The sequence below is a fragment of the Eulemur rufifrons genome, chromosome 4 (assembly GCF_041146395.1).
Source record: "Eulemur rufifrons isolate Redbay chromosome 4, OSU_ERuf_1, whole genome shotgun sequence".
In the NCBI taxonomy this organism is placed as follows: Eukaryota; Metazoa; Chordata; class Mammalia; order Primates; family Lemuridae; genus Eulemur; species Eulemur rufifrons.
This window is the reverse complement of record NC_090986.1, coordinates 465,936-482,619: the sequence shown is the minus strand read 5'-3', so window position 1 is coordinate 482,619 and position 16,684 is coordinate 465,936. Positions and strand designations below refer to the sequence as shown.

At 46.2% G+C, this 16,684-nt stretch overlaps 1 pseudogene; it reads left to right on the top strand.

Annotated features, from left to right (window-relative positions):
- LOC138382878 (rho GTPase-activating protein 27-like) overlaps window positions 1–16,684 on the top strand; it is a 57,758-nt pseudogene that overhangs the window by 31,307 nt on the left and 9,767 nt on the right.

The following is a 16,684-nucleotide window of genomic DNA, read 5'->3' as shown; positions in this document are numbered from 1 at the left end:
CGCCCCCCCCACACTGTGCACACACCCTGCCCACCCTGTGCCCACTTAGTGCAGAGTAATGTTAATCAGACACAAGGATAGACTCAGAAATGGAATTGAGGACCTTTATTAGGCCACTGTAGTGAGCAACTCAGAAGACTTGTGCCTCTCAATGTCACTTACAGACAGTCGTTAACACAAAAACATAACACATTTGTTTTTGAGACAGAGTCTTGCTCTGCTGCCCAGGCTAGAGTGCCATGGCGTCAGCCTAGCTCACAGCAACCTCAAACTCCTGGGCTCAAGCGATCCTCCTGCCTCAGCCTCCCGAGTAGCTGGGACTACAGGCATGCACCACCATGCTCGGCTAATTTTTTCTATATATTTTTAGTTGTCTGCCTATTTTCTTTCTATTTTTTAGTAGAGATGGGATCTCGCTCTTGCTCAGGCTGGTCTCGAACTCCTGACCTTGAGCGATCCTCCTGCCTTGGCCTCCCAGAGTGCTGGGATTACAGGTGTGAGCCACCGCGCCCGGCCTAACACATTCTCATTCTGTCTGTATCTTCTCTTTCTCTCTCCTTCCTTCATTTTCTCTCACTTCCTTTCTCCTCTGTTTATCTCTGCCAATACCTGTGGCCTCCACACAGTGTGCTTTGGACAGATAAAGAACCAGAGAACAGGCACACCCACCCTACCCTTACAGTATAGAGCAATGGATCAAATAAGGTAGAACTGATTATAAATAAACCAACCTCCCTGCTGTCGAATGCTGTCCTGCAGTCATTCGTTTAACACACGCACTGAAAACCACCCAGACACGCACAGTGGCAGGCGAGGGGATTTGGTTGTGAACAGAGAGATGTTGGTCTCCAAATCAGCATCTCTTTATAGCAAACATCCTATAGTTCCTTGCAGCACCAGATTCAGCTAACTGAATACTTTCACCCAACTCTTTTAAAGGGGCCAGGCGCGGTGGCACACGCCTGTAGTCCCAGGTACTCTGGAGGCTGAGGCAGTAGGATCGCTTAAGCCCAGGAGCGTGAGGTTGCTGTGAGCTAGGCTGATGCCACGGCACTCTAGCCTGGGCAACAGAGTGAGACTCTGTCTCAAAAAACAAAGAAAACAAACAAACAATAAACTCTTTTATAGGAAAATATTTACATCATCTCATTCCTATTTAAAATTTATAGCTCTGGGTGCCAACCATCCTCAGGTATCAAGTCCTTTATAATTTCCCAATGGCAAGAAAAAGTTAAACGCTACCCATGTTTTTCATTACTCAATTGGCATACTCTGATTTACTAAGTATATTTACATGTACATTATTCTCCATCCCTGGCTTTTTTCTCTAGATAAAAAGGAAACTTGTATTTCTTTTATTTGAATGTACTTTCTTCATTTGAGGCTCTGTGTTTCAATTATGCTCTCTCTGTTCTCAGAGGGCCTCAAATGAAGAAGTACAAAACTGAGACCAGTATGGACACCCCTCAGGTAGCCGCACCCCACTGTTGGATGGCCGTCACTCTTGGCCGTGCCCTGGAATCTGGGGTTGCATCACCAGGAAAAAGACAAGCTCAAGGCTGAGCCTTCTGACTGGGCTTTGGTAACCTGGCTCCCCATGCCTCCTGCGATTCTGGCTAAGGAGCTTGGGAAGCAAAACAGAAATTAAACACTCCCGCTTGGTGCCTGACAAGAAACCTTAGCTATTTGCTGAAATAATGCAATAACACGGGCAACGAGACCAGGTGGAACGCATGCTCAGGGACACGCAGCCCAAAGCCGAGCCATTTGCACGCGCTGGCCAGGTCTGGGGAAGGGACGCTGTGCAGGACCCCGCTCGGGGAGGGAAGGGCGGAGACAAGAGCCCGGACTATAGCATCCCTCTGGTCTAGCTGCAACCTGATTGTTTTTCTTTTTAAGTATAAAGATTTTTCCAAAAACCTGGAAGAAAGAAATAAAAATTTAAAATAAAAATGAAAAAGATTTTCCAAGTACCTCATGGGTGAAAAGGCTGAAGAATTTTCAACTGAAGAATTTTCAGCGAACCACTCCTATTTCAGCAACACTGCTTTCTCTTATGCCAAAGGTACAGGAAAAGCCAAAGGCTCAAGAAGTGATTTCTAGTTCTTGATCCAGCCAGCGGAGCGGTCCTCTGCTCCCGACTCGTCGGCTTCCATGGGAAACCCACGCTCGTGCCCGTGTTCCCACCTGTCTGTGCTCACGGAGCTCAATGGAGCCACTTAACCCTGGAGGCTTCCATGCCAACCACCCACAGGAGGAATGTGCTCCTTCCTCTGTAAAAAAGCAAAACATGGCAGGTGTCCGAGCAAGCTGCAAAGGTAGTTTCTCAGATCAGGACCAAGAAGAATAGAAGAGAGCTACCACCTTGCCCAGCGGCGCTACAGTCAGACAAGCGCTGATTCACACTGGGGGAGCAGGAGGGGGGACAAGAGCCTGACTTTGACCAGCAATGCATTTTCCACAAATAGTTTCTGAAGTTGGTTTTCTCCAAATTTTTAGATGGTTGCCTTCATTGCGTAGTAGGGTACTCTCCAGGAATCAGTACGTGAAAGTTAAAAACACAGCACATCTCATGGCAAACACTGCAGGGAGACCAGAGGAATAACTTCCAGATAAATGGCAGCTTACCAACTTAACACCAAAACCTTTGTTTTTCCCTCATTATAAACTTTTTTGTGTGAAAACATTTCTAAAATGACTCTTGTGCTTCCTTGACTTTTAAACAGTTAAGGAAAAAAACATATAACTCTTCCTGGATAATTCAGAGTCATTTTTACAAAGATTTTCTGATAAACAAATCTATTCCTCTTCCAAAATTCTGCTTGGAGGTTTTCCTCCCAGGCCCAGCCGGCCCGCGCCTCTGCACCGAGACTGTCCCCCTCTTGGCTCCCCTCCCTTCACTTATTCCTGCACCAGCTTCTAGAAACGGGTCTGTCCTCCCCGCAGACTGTAAGTCTGTTGAGGGGCAGGTCTGCAACTGCAGAACCTAGTGCTCCACTCATTCATCCATTCTTTTTTCTTTTTTATCTCAGCATATTATGGGGTACAAAACTTTAGGTTACGTATACTCCCTTGCCCCCACCAAGCCAGAGCTTCAAGTGTGCCCATCCCCTAGACAGTGTGCATCACACTCATTATGTGTGTATACACCCATCCCCACCCCCCACATCTGCCCAACACCAGATCAATGTTATTCCTAAATGTGTCTTAGGGACAATCAGTGAAAACAATTTGATGGTGAGTAGATGTGGTGCTTATTTTTCCATTCTTGGGATACTTCACTTAGTAGAATGGGCTCCAGCTCTATCCAGGAAAATACAAGAGGTGCTAGATCACCATTGTTTCTTATAGCTATGTAGTACTCCATGGTATACATATACCACATTTTATTAATCCACTCATGGATTGATGGGCACTTGGGTTGTTTCCACATCTTTGCAATTGTGAATTGTGCTGCTATAAACATTTGAGTGCAGCTGTCTTTTTTATAGAATGTATTTTTTATAGAATGTCTTTTGTTCTTTTGGGTAGACACCCAATAATGGGATTAATGGATCAAATGGTAGGTCTACTTGTATCTGTTTAAGATATCTCCATATTGCTTTCCACAGGGGTTTCACTAGTTTGCAGTCCCGCCAGCAGTGTATGGGTGTTCCTGTCTCTCCACATCCACACCAACATTTATTGTTTTGGGACTTTTTGATAAAGGCCATTCTCACTGGAGATAAGTGATATTTCATTGTGGTTTTGATTTGCATTTCCCTGATTAGAGATCTTGAGCATTTTTTCATATGTTTGTTGGCCATTCTTCTGTCTTCTTTTGAAAAGTTTCTGTTCATGTCCTTTGCCCATTTTTTGATTTCTTCTTGCTGATTTTCCTGAGTTCTAAATAGATTCTAGTTATCAGTCCTTTATCGGATGTGTAGCATGAGAAAATTTTTTCCCATTCAGTAGGTTGTCTGTTTGCTCTTGTGACAGTTTCTTTGGCTGTGCAGAAGCTTTTTAATTTAATCAGGTCCCATTTATTTATTTTTGTTGTTGATGTGATTGCCTTTGGGGTCTTCATCATAAATTCTTTGCCTAGGCCAATGTCTATAAGAGCTTTTTCCACATTTTCTTCTAGAATTCTAATAGTTTCACACCTTAGGTTTAAGTCTGTTATCCGTCGTGATTTGATTTTTGTGAGAGGTGAAAGGTGTGGGTCCTGTTTCAGTCTTCTACATGTGGCTATCCAGTTTTCCCAGAACCATTTATTGAATAAGGAATCTTTCCCCAAGTGTATGTTTTTGTCAGCTTTGTCAAAGATTAGATGGCTACATGAGGATGGTTTTATATCTGGATTCTCAGTTCTGTTCCACTAGTCTGTGTCTCTGTTCTTGCGCCAATACCAAGCTGATTTAATAACCACAGCCTTGTGGTATAGTTTGAAGTCTGGTAAATTAATACCTCCCATTTTATTCTTATTGCCTAAAATTGATTCTGCTAAATGGGGTTTTCTCTGGTTCCATACAAAGCGCAAAATTATTTTTTCTATATCTGTGAAAAATGATATTGGTAATTTAATAGGAATTGCATTGAATCTGTAGATCACTTTGGGTAGTATAGACATTTTAACAATGTTGATTCTTCCAATCCATGAGCACGGTATGATTTTCCACCTGTTTACATGCTCTGCTATCATAAGAGGTTATTTTGAAGACCTCTATGCAAATCAATTTGAAAATTAAATAAAATGAAATGCACCAGGCCTAGATGGTTTCAGAGGGAAATTCTACCAAAACTTCAAAGATAAGGTAGTCTCTAAATTGTTCCAGAACAAAAGAAGGATATTTTCCTGATTCTTTTAAGACGCAAGTATAATATTGAAAAATAAAACTACAAACCAATATCTCATACTAAAATTGAGGCAAAATTTCAAAATAAAATATTTATAAACAGAACTCAACACCACATTAAGAAAATAATACACCATGACCAAGTGGGAATTAAATTTAAAGTACAATCGGCAAATGGGGAGAAAATACTATATTATAGTATATATCACAGCCAAAGGGCTAATCTTCCTCACATACAAAACACTATTTAAAAACTGAAGGAACAAAAGATCAAAAACCTGAAAAACTATAGACAAATGACACAAGTTTAGCAATTTACACAAAGATATAAATATGGTCCTTAAATATACAAAAAGATGTTCAATCTCAGCCATCATAAGACAAATGCAAACCCAAAAAGACTGACATATATGTAAAGGATGGGAAAGATATACCATAGAAACACCCATCAAACACTCACCAGAAGGATTCTAGGGTGGCTAAATTCACATCAGACGAAGTAGACTTCAGAACTAAGAAAATTACCACAGACACAAAGGAACAATACATAATGATAAAAGTGTTCATTCAGCAAGAAAATATGCACCTATGAAAACCACCATGAAATACAAAAACAAAAAAACTAATAGACTTGAAAGAAAAAAATTAAGTTCACAATTATATTTGGACATTTCAATATTTTTCTTTCAGCAATTGATAGAACAAGTAGATGGAAAATCAGCAAAGATGTAGAAAAACTGAATGATATCATCAACCAATTGGATCCAATTGACATTTATAGATCATTCCAATCAACAACAGTAGAATACATTTTTTTCAAGTGCACATAAAATATTCACCAAGATAGACCATATTCTGGGCCATAAAATATAAGAATTGAAATCATACAAAGTATGTTTATCCTCTGACCATAATAGATTTAAATTAAAAATCAATAACAGAAAGATATCTGGAGAATCTCCAATTATTTGAAAATTAAACAGCTTACTTCTAAACAACCCATGAGTCAAAGTTTTTTAAAAAAAAATTAGAAAACAATTTTAAGTAAATGAAAATGAAAACACAACATATCAAAATCTGTTAGCACACGAACTCAGCAATACGCTGAGAGAAATTTACAGCATTTTTATAAAGAAATTTAGATCACTGAACAACTATATTAGAAAAGTAATATTTGTAGCCAGGTAGGGAGACACAGGCCTGTAATCCCAGATATTTGGGAGGCTGGGGTCAGAGAATCATTAGAGTCCAGGAGTTCAAGACCAGCCTGGGCAACATAGCAACATCCTGGCAAAAAAAAAAAAAAAAAAAAGGAAAGAAGGAAAAGAAAACACTAACATTTCTAAGCTTTCACCTTAAGAAGCTAGAAAAAGAAGATTCTGATATGACTTAGAGAACTTGTCCAGCTTTTATTTTCCTGAAAATCTTTGTATAATAGAGACAATATCATTCTTTAACTACATAGCTGGGTTTGTGCTTTGAACTGAGTTTTTCAAAACAAAATCATTTATTAGGGCTCATACATGCTTGGTAAAGTTATATGGAAAAACAAGGGAATTATTAACATAGATCAAGGTAAATTATATACAAGATACATTTTCTCATTTTAAAATTTGAAAAAATACAAAATAAAATGTATTAAACATAGAATTTTTCTGGCTCAGTCTTTACTCATCTCAGGAACAACCTCCCATGACCACAAAACATACCCCCCAGAACTGCTTGAACTTCACAGTTCTTACTTCTAAGTAAGATAATATTTTTGATCAGATTATTTTTTCTTGTTACTTAAACAGAATAAAGAGGAAATGATTCTTCCACAATTAAGTGATCTAGCTGTCTGGGTTTGCAGCCCATCTGGTGAGCACCATTGTTGCTCACCAGATGGACTCCAGAGTGACGTACTGATTTGTAAGTCACTATGCGCCAGTTCAAAACATGGCAGTGGGCCAGGCATGGTGGCTCATCCCTGTAATCCTAGCACTCTGGGAGGTCGAGGCAGGCGGATCATTTGAGCTCAGGAGTTGGAGACCAGCCTCAGCAAGAGCGAGACCCTGTCTCTACCAATAAATAGAAAGAAATTAGCTGGACAACTAAAAATATATAGAAAAAAAAAATTAGCCAGGCAAGGTGGTGAATGCCTGTAGTCCCAGTTACTCAGGAGGCTGAGGCAGAAGGATTGCTTGAGCTCAAGAGTTTGAGGTTGCTGTGAGCTGGGCTGATGCCACGGCACTCTAGCCTGGGCAACAGAGTGAGACCGTCTCAAAAAAAAAAAAAAAGCTTAAAAATAATGTGGCAGTGCCTTGGTCATGTGTCCATACTTAGCCTGCAGGGAAGGCTGGAAAAACAAAGAAGGTTTTAAGTTTCTATAGGTGAGGAGATTTCTGCCTCAAAGATGGTGGATTCCACAAACTCAGGAAGAGAATACAGAACTGGGTGCAAAAAGTGTGCAAATAATATGTCTACTATTGGCAAATTTTGTATGCCAAAGATCATTGTGTCATGGACCTGGAAGAAATTAGCAAGGGGAGAAGATTGGGAGCTTTCGGACTAAGCACTGAGGAACCCCAACATATAATTGCCACATTGAAGACTGATCTGTGGAGGAGAATGACAACGGACCCCTGGAATCCCAGGAAGTGAACCAGCAGGGCCAAGTGTGCTGAGAACAGTGGGAGAGAACGTTTCATGATGCAGGAGTGGCCACGAGTGTGAGAGGCTGTGGAGAGGCCAAAAAAGACAAGTGTGGGGACAAAAGTTTTTTGAAGGTTCAGGTTCTGTTTGAAAAGTTCTGTAACAATCCGATATGAGTATTCAGCTGTTAACTACAGTACTTTCCTATCTTTGTAACCCAGTCTGTAAAGCATGATGTCACCTCTGCAAAGAACCAGGTGACATTCCTTAGGACATCAGGATAACCTCTGCAAGGCTATGCAAAGAGCTAAAGTGCTGATAGTGCCTGCCCCTTGCAAATTGTCACAGACAAAAAACATTTTCTGGACAAATAGCTGCACGCCAGGTGCCAGAAGCTGTGCCAGTTGCTCCAGTAGAGATGCCACAATTACCATAACAGCACTTGCAGTTGGAACCACAACCCGATTATTGTAAATCCGCAGTGATTTCCCCAAGACTCAGCTACCTTCTTCACAGGCTATTTAGGCGACTGTCAGTGGGGCTGTGATCAGAATCAGCGCCTCTTCACTTTCCAAGTCACTGGTGGTGACTCGTCCCTTCAGGGGTGGAGAGTGGCTTTGGGTTCACTCACTTAATGAAGAAGTTTCCCCCAGGTTTGTCCAACCATAAAAGCCCTCACCCCACATGGCAGGAGCCAGTTGCTGAGGACATCTATTCCAGTGACACATTTAGGAATGGGGGGATAACCACTAGCATGTCTGCAGACCTGCTGAGCCCACTGTGAGGACTTGGGCCACAGCTCCCGCAGTCCTCTAATATCCAAAAGCCCCTACCTTAAGCAGGAGAAACAAAGGCATTTTGAGTATCCAAGTACATGTGCTAACTCAAAATCCAGTATTAAGTAGCACACTGGAAGGATGAATATCTCCCCTTCTCCAGTGAATGTCTGTCTCTTTAGGGAAGACCTGGAAGAAAACTGCAGCACACACTTGAAGCCACGTCACAGGGAACTTCTTCAGGAGGATCTGGGATCCTCTGCAACCAACATACCTCAGGTCTGTGACTCAGCTTCATGAGAGACCACGATTCCCCACTGTGATGATTTCGTCGGGCAGACTGAGGATGGCCACCAATTCTTTGGCATTCCTCGACATTCCTCCACTTGGGAGGTAGCCTCCATGTCCCCTCGCCTTGAAACTGTGCAGACTTCTGAGAGCTTAACTAAAGAATACAGTGAAAGTGACCTCATGCCATTTTCTAGGCCTAGATCTTAAGACACTGGCAGTTTCCACTTCCTGTGTCTTGGAATACTCCCTTTGGGGAAGGCAGGAGCTATATAAGAAGTACAACTACCCTGAGGTCACTGTGCTGTGAGGAAGCCAGAACTAGCCACATGGGGCGGCTGCATTCAGGGAGCACTGCCCACCAGCCCCGGCTACTGCAGCCATCTCAGCCCAGCCACCATCTGACTACAGCTACCTGAGAGACCCCGAGCAAGAACTGCCCACATTCACACCCATTAACAAGCAAAACCCAGAAAATAACAAGTGCTGGTGAGCATGTAGAGAAGTTAGAACCTTGGTGCATTGCTGGCGGAATGTAAAATGGTTCAGCTGCTGTGGAAGACAGTATGGTGATTCCTCAAAAAATTAAACATAGAATTCCCATATGATTGAGCAATTCCACATCTGGGTATATACTGAAAAGAATTGAAAGCAGGGACTTGAACAGATATGTGTACAGCAGTGTTCACAGCAGCATTATCTGCAATAACCAAATGGTGAAACAACCCAAATGTCCATTGATGGATACACGGATTTATTCATTTAGCAAAATGTGGTATATGCATATAATGGAATATTATTCAGCCTTATAAAGGAAAGAAATTCTGACACGTGCTACATCACAGATGAATCTTGAAGACATTATGCTAAATGAAATAAGCCAGTCACAAAAAGACAAATATTATATTATTCCACTTATATGAGGTACCTAGAATAGGCAAATTCATAGACACAGAAAATAGAATGGTGGTTGCCAGAGGGTAGGGGAGCGGGGATGGAAAGTTAGTGTTTAATGGGTACAGAGCTTTACTCTTGGAAAATGAAAGGAGTTCTGTAGATGGATTGTGCTGATGGTTGCACAACATTGTAAATGTCATTAATGCTACAGAACTGCACATTTAAATATGGTTAAAGTAGTCAATTTTATGTCATATGTCTTTTACAAAAAAGAAAAAAAATCCACAGAGCTGTTCAAGATAATGATTGTTGTTTTAATCGACTAAGTTTTGAGGCCATTTGTTATACAAAAATAGATAACTGGAACAAGACCTAAATTACTGCTGTTAAATAGAGCCAGCATAGACTACTCACCTGTTTCATTTCTAAGGCTACTGTGACCAATTAGCCACTCCCAAATATCCTGTGGTTCAAAACACTTCGATTAGTACTGAGTCCTATCTACCCATGAAAGTCATTGGCTGATCTGGTCTTTCACCCTCCTTGGGATCCCTTCCTCTGCACTGCCCCGGGGAAGTCCTGAAAACTTAGCCTCACTGATGGTGGGCTGCCACTGCAGGCCAGCCGACCCAGCCAGCAGCTGCTGAAGAACGTCCTGGAAATCTTACCCGCACGTCACATCTGGATCCTGTGCCAGCTCCAGGGCAAGCCTTTGTCTGGGTCGCCATGCCTATCTCTTCACAGAAAAGGAAACAAAGGGAAAGAATATTGAGTGCTTTTGTGCCTTACACAAGATACAATTTGATTATAGGACCTGCAACTTGCTAGTCCTGGGGGAGCTCTGAATCCTAAAGTAAATATGAAGGTGTTGCCACATCTCTGTGTTTCAAGCAGCTGCCATGCCTTCTGAAAGGCACGAACATAGAGCATTCAGCATGCAGAAGACTGTCAAAGGGTTTATTTTTATTACGTTAAACTGTGCTGTGTTTTCAGTGATCCCAGTGGCCTGGCAATGTGATCCAAGGGAGCCAGCTGGGACCACTATACCATCTGGTCAGATTTGGTGGGAACATGGATGCCAGGAATACGTAGAACTCAGAACCCAAACTTCACGGGTACTTATACTATCTTCTCTCTCTCTCTTTTTTTTTTTTTTTTTTTTTTTTTTTTTTTTTGAGACAGTCTCGCTTTGTTACCCCTGGCTAGAGTGCAGTGATGTCTTGGTAGCTCACTGCAACCTCAAACCCCTGTGCTAAAGCGATCCTCCTGCCTGAGTCTCCTTAGTAGCTGGTACCACAGGTGCGTGCTATGATGCCTGGCTAATTTTTGTATTTTTAGTAGAGATGGGGTCTCACTCTTGCTCACGTTGATCTGGGGCGCCTGAGCTCAAGCAATCCTGCCTCAGCCTCCCAGAGTGCTAAGATTATAGGTATGAGCCACTGCACCCAGCCTACTATCTTCTCATTTCTTAAGATTTGCTATTATTATTTTATTTCAGAGACAGGGTCTCACTGTGTTGCCTAGGCTGATCTCAAATTCCTGGCCTCAAGGGATCTTCCCACCTCAACCTACCAAATAGCTGGGATTATAGGCATAAGCCATGGTGCCCAAATTTCAAGATTTACTATTTCTTACATGCCAACTTTCTTTACTTATTAATCTCCTGAAAAATGTCAGTCATTTCTTTTGGCATACCTCGCAAATGATCAAAGATAAAACCTAAAAGCCGGTGCATTAGACAATAAACTATTAAGAGGAGAAAGACAGAAGTAAAGAAAACAAAGGAGAGAAACCGAAACCAAGCCAAATCAAAATGAATTTAGATATAAACAAATAATGGATCACAAAACACCTTCCTTCCAAGAAGAGAAAAAAGCAATAGAAATTTTATCAGTTATGTAAATCATCATGATTCAGCTCTTCTGCTAATGAATAAGAAATAGGGGTGGGGCGGGAAGACACAGGATTTAATATTTGGAAATTTATATTGAGTGTGAGTTAATTTCCTTGATTTCTCCTTGGGTGTGAAGCAGCCTCAGAGTAAATATTTCTAAGTGTGAACTAAAATAAAATTTTAAGGCTCACCCTCCACCGGCTGACTGAATGGACCCCCTCATGGCCAAAGAAATATCCTAAAACTAAATTGCCTGCCAGGAGGAGGGAGGTGAGACATGCCTCATCATGCCTCACTCCCTTCTTGGGGACATCCCTTGTAACCCATTGACAGGCCTAAGGGTATGCAAGACAAACCTGCAGGTCCTCTATTTACACAACAAATCTATGTCCAGTGGCTCCTCTCTGATAAACAGAAACTATTTTAAAACATTCCAAGCCTTTAGACAAAGCTCCATGTCTTTAACCAATTACAAGACAAAGAATCTTTAAACCCACCTATAACCTGTAAGCCGCCTCTTTGAGATGGCCCACCTTTCCGGGCCAAACCAATGTATGCCTGCCATGTATTGATTTATGACTTTACGTATAACCTCTGTCTCCCTGAAATGTATAAAACCAAACTGTAACCCAGCCACAGCGAGTCCACTTGCTCAAGGCTTCTTGGGAGTGGTTCCAGTTCATGGCCTTCAAATTTGGCTCAGAGTAAATCTCTTTAAAATTATTTTACAGAGTTTGGCTTTTTTCCATTGACAAGACTGACACCCAGACGTGGGGCTCAGAGAAGACTCAAGACCACCAAAGGAGCCACACAAAGTCGGCGCCAGGTACCGGCATTACTGTTTTGGGCCCTCCGCTCAGGGCTTCTCCTTTTGTGGAACTGGTAAGTGGTCCTGAGCTCCGGACCTCCGATTTTTGGTTGATGGTCTTGGCTTTCTCTGAGCTGGTTCTTTTACTAAGAATTGTTGTTTTGGATCCTAGATAAGTGAGAGACTGAGTTCCTCAGCTCTGAAGAGAAGGGGCATCTTAATCACCTCCCAGCCTTGGCAGCCCTGGGTGACCGGGGTCCTGAGTGGGAGTTGCCTGGGGCAATTCCCCAAGACTCGAGTGGCTCTATAGGGAACCCCCCCAACAAATTAATTAAGAGAAGACTCCCCTAGGAAACGCAGCAACTTGGCACCTGGCCTGCCCAGACGTGCGGCCCTCAGCACCCAGGCAGCCAGCGCAGTCGGACCCTGGACGACCTGGCAAGCACCACTGAGTGCCTCCTGCTGGCCTCCTCAGGAGCCCGGGCCGCTACAAGGCCTGCAGCGTGGTGGGCTCCTGGGTGTGCCCACGGCCCCTGGCACGCAGAGACTCTGAGAATGTCTATGAGGCCATCCTGGACGTGCAAGGCCAGCAGCGGGAGGAGAGCCCGGAGCAGCAGGTACACAGCTGGGCGCTGGGGTAGAGGGGGGCGGGTGGCTGTGCCTGCATGGAGCCAGGGTGCGAGGAGACCTGCTCGGCTTAGCGTCCCGCTAGACGCCCGCCACTGTGTTCACCGACTTCGGGCGAACTCACTTTCCCCAAACCCAAAATGAGAGAGGTACAGGCTCACAATCTCTTCTCTGCAATTCCCAAGTGCCAAAGCTCCCTGGAAGCCCAAAGGATTTTGTAATTCACCCGGTGACAAAATTTCATTTGAACCAATATGAGGATGTTGACAGTCTTTATCACACTTGGCGTGAATATTCATGTTTTGCTGCAGAAATGCAACTAAACTTAATCGCAGGGTGCAGCCCAAGCCCTGCCTGGAGGTTACGAAACCTCGGGTGTGCGCTGTCCTGCAGCCGATCTGTAGTCTGCAACGCACCTGGACGTGGGGTGGGGCTTGCGGCCCTGCACTGGCTCCAGCAGCCTCGCCTCCCTCCCGGGAGCTTGGGGGTTCAGACGAGATGGATGTGAATGGCAGGCATCCATTTCCCTTTTGGGCTGTTTCCAACATTTCAGTTTCTTTCTTTCTTTTCTTTCTTTCTTTCCTTCCTTCTTTCTTTTTTTTTTTTTGAAAAAACCAAAACCAAAAACCTCTCCATGAGTTTGTTTCAGAAAGAAGGCCAGTTATGGTAAGGGTGAGGAGGGAGGGTTCTCTCTTCCGAGTCCAGTTGTGTTAATTTGGGAAATTGAAAATAGAGCACGTTTTAAAAACACTCTTACATCCTCAGAATCCTTCCGCGGGCCCTGACATATCGAACTTTAGCAACTTTTCAGGGAGGGGCGCCCTGAGGAAAACAAGATGCGCAGAAACCGTCTGACCCCTTCGCCAGGGGCGTGATTTCCCACGGGCGGTTCACTTCTGGGGGGCTCACTTCCTGTCGGGGTCTCGGTTTGTTCCTCAGCCCAAAGGGAGGGGCAGAGGCTCGGATTTGACTCCCCTGGGTGCCCTGCCAGCTGCTGATGAGCCACCTAACTGCCCCAGCCCAGTGTCCCCGAGTGTAAGCACTGTACCTAAGGATCAGGGTTGTGGCGACCCTTAAATGGGGCGGGGCGCGGAAGCGCTGGGCAGTAGCGGGCGGTCCACTCAGACGACCTGGGGTCCCCCTCAGTGCGCTTCCCTTCGGGTCTGCGCAGTCTTCACTGGCGTTTCTTCGGGGACAGCCCTTCCCCTGGTGGCCAGGGTGGGGAACAGCACCCGGCGGACCGGGATGCAGGTGGGGCCACGTGCCCCGTGGCTCTGCCAGCAGGCAGGCAGCTTCTCTGGGGTAGGTGGCTGGATGCCAGCGCTCCTTCCCCCAGAGCCCCTTCCTTTCTGGGCAGGCTCCCAGTGGCGCGCTCCCAGGCACATTCTCTGTCCCGGTGACGGTGGGAGTGTGCCTGCCCCTCTGAGCTGTGCCCTGGAGGTGGGGGAATGGCCTTGCCCTTGGACAGTGTGCACAGAGAGTGTGTGCTGAGGAGGGGCGAGGCAGCCCTTGACCATAAACCAGGGCTCTGTAAGTCTGCCCAGGGGCCAGCACCTAGGAGCCCAAACCAAGGAGGAAGGAGATCCCCCAGGTCCTGGCATCTCCAGTTGCTGAAGGCAGGCGCGAAGGTGAGGATGAGAACGGCGTGTAGACAACTGGCCAGAGACGCTACATGGCCGAGAGTGGAGCCTTCCCCAAGTTTAAGTGGATGGGCAAGAGCCAGGAGACTGGGAGGTTGAGGATGGAGAGGAGGCGGCTGCTGAGAGGGGATCCTGGGAGAAAAGATGAGGGAGGGCCCAGAACAGAGAGGCAAGGATGTGAAGAGGGAGGCGACCAGGGTCACTTGGGAGAGTGAAGGGTGCCTGTCTGCAGGGCATCAGCTCAGGGCTTGGGGCAGGCTACTCGGCAGGCCCAGGGCACCCCCAGAAGAGAGGAGCCTCTGCCATGTACGGCTTTTTACAGCCTTGTCATTCACCATTCATTCAAATAGCACATACTGAGCACCTGGTGTGTGCTGGTCACCCTGCTGCACACTGGGGACCCAAAGCGTCATAAGACACAGTCCCAAAGGAGCTAACAGTCCCGTGGGCTCTCATTCAAAGGCTTGCACCCAGGGTTAAGCTCCTGGCATCTTGGAAGGCAGGCATAGGTACCCCAATTTGCCCTGAGTACAAACAGGTTCAGAGAGGTTTAGTGACTGGCCAAAGGTCACACAGCCAGGAAGTGGCTGTGTCCAGGTCAGTTCTGGGCCCTATTTCAGCCAGATGGCCTTCAGAGTTAGCCACCCTGTTACCCTCAGCAAGAACAGTACAAGCCAAAGGCAAACAAGTGCTCACTTTTATGCACACACCTATGTGCCCAGCCCTGTTGTGGCCATGAATTCCAAACCCTGACCTTGCTATCTGCAGCTGAGGGTGCAGTAGGAGAATCTGACATCCCAGGAGAGGGCAGAAGCAAAGGCTTCTGAGGAGGGAGAGATGGAGGAGAGGGGGTGAGCTGGGTGGACACCTCTCCTCCAAGGTGGCCACTCAGGGAGCTAGGGAAGCCTGGTGAAAGCCTCTGAGGCCCCTCCCCCGAGACCACAGTCCTTATTTCTGGGTGTGGTCACCGTCCCACCCCAGAGGCGGGAGAGCCGGCCGGGAGCCCGCTGCTGCTGCCGGACACTGGCCACTGGGAGGAAGAGTTACGGCCCAGTTGCCACTTCTTACACAAACAGCCCAGGAGGCGCCACACCTGAGCAGGCGGCCTGCACAGGAAGGAGCCCAGGGCCCTCGTCCTCCCTCCTCCAGGAACTGTGAGTGGACCCCTCACCTGGGGAAGGAGGCGGTCACGGTTTCCTGTCCTCCCCCCTCCCCCAGACTCCCCACCAGCCCCTTCCCTATCCCGTCCAAAAACTCACCTGGTGACTCCTCCTCTCTGGATTGCAGACCCGCTCCCACTTCCTGGGGCAAACTCCAAGGGAAGCCCGAGGTGGCCGTGTCTGAGATACAGCAACTGGCCTTGGGACAGATCCACCTGTCCTCTCTCGGGGCCAGCCAAGGGCCTTTGGAAAGTGGGGTTGGTAACAGCAGGGGCACTGCAGCCAAGCTGAGGGGACTCCAGGGAGCTCCCCGTCCCCCAGCTAGGGCAGCCCTGGGTTGCTGGCTGCTTTCCACACACCTGGCCTGACTTTCCCTCTCCGTGACTCACCTGCTGCCCCAGGGCCCGGGAGCCCCGCTGCCCAGACTGTGACCTGGCTTGTGAGAGAGCAGGTTCTTGGGTCACCCCCCACCCCACATAGCTCTGGCCACCCGGAGCTCTCCCCACCTACTCCTCCGTCCCCTGCAGGCTGGGAGGTGGCCCCATGGTCCTCTGGGGATCTCCCTGGAGCCCCTGGTTCCTGGCAGCCCCAGGCCTCCTGAGATGGGCCCTGGACAAGCCCACCCACCTCCTCTCCTCCTGCCTGGGCCCCAGCAGTCGGCCTCCCTCTGCACCTATTTTCTCTGCCCTTCCTAGAGCTGACCGAGTCCAGTGGCGGGAGGGGATGGGCATCAGTACTGAAATGTCAGCCTGCACGGGTGGTCAGTGCCAGGCCCTGGGGCATGGGAAGCACATGACACGACGTGACAATGCGATATGCTGTGGTTGTGTATGACGTGGTGGCGTGTCTGCTGGGTGCAGGATCTAGCTGGGAGAGGAAGTTCTAGGGATGCCTCCTGGAGGAGGAAGGTGTCGCCAGAGGTAAAATATAAAGGTTTCTACGATTCCCTCCCAGGAAACCCTCTGGACCCGGGGCTTTTTCAGTGGCAGATTTTTTTCTCAGTGTTAATTAGATCTATTCAATTATCTACTAGTTCTCTAGTTAATTTTGGTCATTTTATATTTTACTATAAAAGCATTTGTTTTCTCTAGATTTGTATATATTATGCTTTTAAAATTTATTAAT